This window comes from Acomys russatus, chromosome 13, assembly GCF_903995435.1.
Source record: "Acomys russatus chromosome 13, mAcoRus1.1, whole genome shotgun sequence".
Classification (NCBI taxonomy): Eukaryota; Metazoa; Chordata; class Mammalia; order Rodentia; family Muridae; genus Acomys; species Acomys russatus.
Genome location: NC_067149.1, coordinates 9178179 through 9184178, shown reverse-complemented (window position 1 = coordinate 9184178; position 6000 = coordinate 9178179). Strand labels below are relative to the sequence as shown.

At 38.2% G+C, this 6000-nt stretch overlaps 1 protein-coding gene across 2 annotated transcripts in view; it reads right to left on the bottom strand.

Moving 5' to 3' along the window:
• Lrrtm4 (leucine rich repeat transmembrane neuronal 4) overlaps nt 1-6000 on the bottom strand; it is a 771295-nt gene that overhangs the window by 706529 nt on the left and 58766 nt on the right. The gene's annotated exons all lie outside the window — the stretch shown is intronic.

Genomic DNA, 6000 nt, shown 5'->3' with positions numbered 1-6000 from the left:
AGGTTTTCCAGAACTGTAATCTCAGCACTTGGAAGGTAGAGACAAGACCATCAGGAGTTCAAGGTCATCCTTAGCCAAATGATCTAGTTTGAAGCTAGTCTGGGATATACTCTGACAAAATAATGACAGAACATATATAAAAAAGAATCCTTAGTTTACATTGAGGAGGCTGATTTGTGGCAAAAAGACTCAGTCCTCACAAGGCAGCATCCCATCTGTGCCATCTATACTGTATAGAATTCAGAAAGGTTAAAAGCAGTGAGACTGCTGCTGCGAGTCCTTAACCATGGGAATATTAGGCATGACAACTCATGCTCCCTAATTATTTTAACATCCCTTTCAGGGCTGTGGCTGCTTCATTAAAAAGATATTGTAGACAAGCCAGGAAACACACACATTTGTCGCACATATATGAATGTATAGAGGCACACGTGGACATATCCTTCCATTTTTAACCAACAGGACAGTGAGGGGTATCCTTTAAATATATCATGGATGAAAAATAAATTAGCCATTTGACCATGAGCTAAGATGAGCCTAAGTATAATAAATATGACAATAGACTTTAACATAAACTGCATGTTATAGTAAAATTCATCAAATGTGGACCACGTGTGACAAAAGACACTTGAATTTTCATACAAAAATGATAAAAAAAATAATGCTGTGTTAAAAAAAAGTTCTTTCAAATGCTATAAAATCAATGTGTCAACTCTGAAATAATGCTTTGACTAAATGTCAGAAATTATTTATTGATTTGTCTTTTTCTGCCCATTCCTGCTTACTTTTAAGTTGCCGTGAAAACCAACTTGCTTTGTTCTCATTGTCAAACATAGTGGTAAAGATGTCGAACCAGACAGATCTATGTTTAGTGTTGCGTTTTTAATTTTCTTTCTTTTCCTTTCGTTTCCCTTCAAATGTCTATGGCATTATGAACATCCGCTGTGCGAAGCCTCCATGTAGTTGTGCATCTGAGAATACACCCGTCCTTCCTAGTTATTCTCGCAGGCATAACAACTGAAATGGCTTGATAACAGCAGAGAGGAAGACCTTCCTTAAAGCTGCATTAATGATCTCTATATTCTGTTATCACTGATAGTTTTCTTATTGTTATACTTGCATCCTTGTGTGACATACATGAACATAGTGCGCTGCCATGTGTTTACGAAGTCTATGTACTAAGGATCGTTATTTTAAAAAACTACAAAATTCATCATTTGCATATCTTATTCACAGGAAGTACAAGGCCCAGTAAACTAGGGTTTTGGACATACTACAAAATCCACATAGTCTTGAAGTCTCTTCAGATTAACCTTCACTTTTTAAAAATACTGAGATATTTGTTCACTAATTGCTCATTGGGCAAGAACAAATGTTTGGTCTGAAGTGTTCTGAGTCCATTTGAAGAGTTCTGAAACCAGCCTTGTGGAGTAATCATTTTGACTAGAGGGGTCTGGCTCCGCAGAATGCTTAATTTTTTCCTACCTCCCCTCTGGTTACAGCCTTTTGCCTTTTACCACTTTGATATATATCCTGTGCTGGTCCTGCCTTTAGGTGTCAAAAGAATAATTTTTTTTTTCTAGTGAGCTTCAAAGCAGACATGGGGTAAAATTCCTGGACAAGGGGCCTACCTGAGCCTTCTAGGCCATAGAAATGCACACACAAGCCCTGGCTGCCTTATTTGTTCTAGAATGGAAATTAAGCCTGGATTTTTCATTAAGACAAGATAGGAAAGATGTTTACTTCAAGTTTGGCAAATACAAATAGCCAAATCAATATGAATGAATGTAACATTTATATAATTCCTGATTGTCTCATGGTTCTTCCTGCTGTACGTAGTTTATTTTACCCATGTGTAATAATATAAATGTATATGTTAGAAAAAGAAACATAATTTAAAAGACACAAAGAAAAGTGTGGCAGAATTGTGTCTATGGGTACTCAGATCAAGACAATGACTTTACTAAAGCTTCAATTGCTTTTAATATTATTTTATTTGTGTTTGTATGTGTGTGCGCGTGCGCACGCACACACACACACACACACACACACACAAGTATTCTATCCTATGCTAGTATACGTAGAATACAAAGTTTCACATCAGAACAGTGTTCTTTCATATCTCTCTTCACCTTAGTTCTTGAGATAGGGGTTTGTCCTGAACCCAAAGCTCACAGTTTCCTCCAGGCTTTGCTACACAGCCTATTCCAGGATTCCTCTGTCTCTATTGCCCTAGCAATGGGGTTACAGTAGCATGCTGCTGTTCATGCTTTCATGTAGATTCTGGAGGTCCAAAATCATGCCTTCATACCTCCATGTAAAGCAGTCATCACTTTGGGCTGTGTCTCAGGATGCTTTTGGTTTAGAAAGGAGGAACGGAAAGAGTGAGGAGGACTGTGCAGTGGGAAGAGCTTGGTTGGACTAATGCAGTCAGGCTACAGCAGTGATCTCTTATATTTGCACACTGTGCCCAAGCAGAAGAAGAGGCGAGGGTTTGCTTCTGAAAGCCAGGCCAGCAAGCACATCATGGCCCAACACAGAAGCGCCTTTATTTCACAGACAGCAACTAATAAACTCCCACAACAGAAGCCTGTTTGATGGAAAGAGACAGAGAGAATGTGTCGGTGGCAGGAAAAGAAAACTTACAAAGAATTCGAACTGAAATTTAGTAATAGAGAACTAATGCACTGAAAAAATAAGCTTGCTGCTAACTGTAAAGACACAGCCAAGAAGGAGAGGAAATTAGTGCCAGGTTAATACATAAATCAAAAATTTGCAATTATGCAAATGAGAAAGGCAAAGACTTTATTTCATTTCCATCTGATTCCAGAATAAAGGCTCTAATTTTGATGAATATATGAAATGATTTTAAAAAAGCAAGATGATGAATTGCAGCAAACTGGCGATATCAATCTTCTTCTGAGAAAGGAAGATGATTAAATTTCATACATGGTTATAATATATGTATTTAAAACATGTATATGAATACGTATGCTGCTATAAATACATCCCAAATTATACTTTATGTATTTAAAATACAGCCTTCTTTTTTATAACACATTGTACTCTTCATGACATTTTCTGCACAATTTGAAGTAGATAAGGCTTGAAGCGTTCAGACTTAAGTTGCTTAGTAGCTCACTTAGCTAAAACAAGGGTTTCATATTGAAAATATTGTGAAGCATGGGATTGAGAGATGGTTCAGTGGTAAAGATCACTTGCTGTTCTTGCAGCAGTCTGGAACTCATATCCTAGCAGTCATATCTCACCATAGTCTGTAACTTCATCTCCAGGCTTCTCTTCTGCCTTTCTTGGGCACTTGCACAGATCTCTCTCTCTCTCTCTCTCTCTCTCTCACACACACACACACACACAGAAATAGAAATAAGGCTTCAAAAATACAGTATAGTAAATCATTTTTAATTTGTGCTTTGGGAATTGAGAGATTATACATTGCTTTGACAAGTGTAGTTGGGTCACATGGGGCAGGAGGTGCAGGTTCCTCAAAAGGAGGTGAAGGTTACTTTGAAGCTTAGGTTCTCAAAAAACGATAGAAAGCTACAGGTGTGGGGAGTCACATGTGGTGGTTGAAGGCAAAAATACTTTTAAATGCACAATATAAGGCAATGGGCAAGTGGGTTTGGTATGCAACTCATGACCACTTATTGCTTATAGCACCTTTGATGCTAAGATGATCCATTTCCTTCCAGATTATCTAACTTTTCCCTTCAGAGCTAAGGACTGAGAGCTATGCTTCCTGCCTGCTGCCATAAGGCAAAACAGATGGGAGGATGGTAAAATTTTTGGAAGGCAAACCAAGTTGACGCCAAATATGTTGAAAATCACAGAAAACACAGACAAAATTGCACAAAGCAAGTGTTTGAAAGCAGGAGATATTTTGGGAGAAGGAAGACCTAAGAATGTATTTTTAGAATAACTAAAACAATAGCTTCTAAAACCGTGTGGGGTATACTACAAGATTAAGCTACATGTTGGGCAAAATGGTAACTCAGGTGACAGGACTGATTTGAGCCAAGGAGTCCGGTGCCAGGTAACCTAGAGATACTTAGGGCCCTCCTACCCATGTCTGCTTGTTAGCACCCAATGAAGCAACATCCTGGCTTTACAAGTGAGTCATCAGAACTAAACAGTTAAGATGTCTTTTATCCCTTTTTTTTTTCCTTATAACCTATTTTTTAATTGGTGCTGAGAAAACATCCAGAAGCCTGTAAATACTAGGCAAGTGCAGTCCATCTTTGCTGTCTCTAACCTCATGTTTTGTTTGCTTATTCATACAGTACTTATTATTTTAAAGTAGTGTCTATGATATCTGCCAGGATGGCCTTGAGGATAGCAGTGCCCCTGCCTCCCTTACCAGCCCTTATTCTTGGTACTACCAGGATACACACTACCAGATCCTTCATACTAATTATGAAAGGATGTTTGTTAATATGTAAATTATGTTAAGATTTTGCCTTTGTTGTTACAGAATGCAAAATTCTAGGCTATGTCCTTTAAAACAGGATATGATGTTTTAAAATCTCTGTGTTCACTCTGCGTCTCCATTTAGATGTTAAGGACCATCGTACAACAGTATGATGGGAATTGACTATAAAACTCATGGGCTCCAGGAAAACTTGGTGGGAGTCCATGCTAAGAAAGCAGATGCTAGCAAATGCTAAGATCCAAAGCTGTGGACTGATCCACCTTTAGAATTCACTCTCAGGGACTCTTTCTTCTGAACACTTACACTCAGCTTTCCCTTCTAGTCACTTGGCTTTCACCATCTTCCATACTCTGCTGACTTCTGATATGTATTTTTTTACATACTATATATTTCTATAGTTTCCAGGCTTTTCCTCCAAATATCTTACCCAGGTATTTCTCTCTTTTTGAATGCAATTTTCTTTTCCCATCTCACACAGAGGCCTCACGGGGTTACCATCAATTACTTGATTTCTATAAAGTCTTCACCTTCTTATCCTGTGAAATGTATCAGTATAGCCCAAATATGACCACTCCTGACCATGTTTTATAAAGTGTGAGGCAATCATAATAAAAGGAGGGGTGTAGGGCCTTCTTCAATGTATAATTTTAGTTTTAGCAAATTTCCATTTATACTTTGCAAATGTCTCATGGTTCATTTTTGGTATACCGTTTATCATGACACATCCCTAGTGGACTGATCTGACATTGCTTTCTCTAATATCACAGCCCTGCACCCCAATTCAGCTTGCCTATGCGCAAATAAATCCATTATAACATGTCTCAAGTCATCTGAACATGTTGTGTTCTTCCTGCTTGTCATTTCTGATAAATATCCACTTGACAGTATCTTCAACTCTCTTGAGCTGCTATACTGCAGAGGATTTGTTCTCTGGCCTATGGCACACTTGACAAAGAAACAGCAATCTCTAGCCCCTTACCTGATTTGCTTCCTTCTATAAAGATTACTGCCACCTAGGGTATGTTAGACAAACACACACACACACAGACACACACACACACACACACACACACACACACACAATGTCATACCTATTGTGAAATCCAAATTTTTCTCACTCATAAAAGCTTTTTGACCTTACTCTTGATTTTTCCTTATACTTAGATGGGTTACTTAGAACTGTGAAGAATCTATAGTACTCACGAGCAGTTCTCAGCTGAGAATATTCCTAGATGATGCTCTCTGTCTTTATATTTTAGCTATCCCATCAGGAAGAGGTGTCCTTTTCATGGTCTATTTTGTAATACTCTTTTTTTGCATTTTTCTGGTAATGTGCTGTTAAAATGGCTTGGAATGGTAGTGTTCCTAACTTCAAGAAGGTTGAGGTATGCCTTACTAAGAAAATAAGTGTGTTGAGTGAACTTTGCTCAGGCATGAACTGTAAGTTATGAGTTCGGTGTTAGGGGAATTAAAAACAGGCTTTCCACAGATGAACAAGTGAGTGGCTAGGATGTTGATCCACTGATCAACGAAAGATGAATGAGCTATGGCTT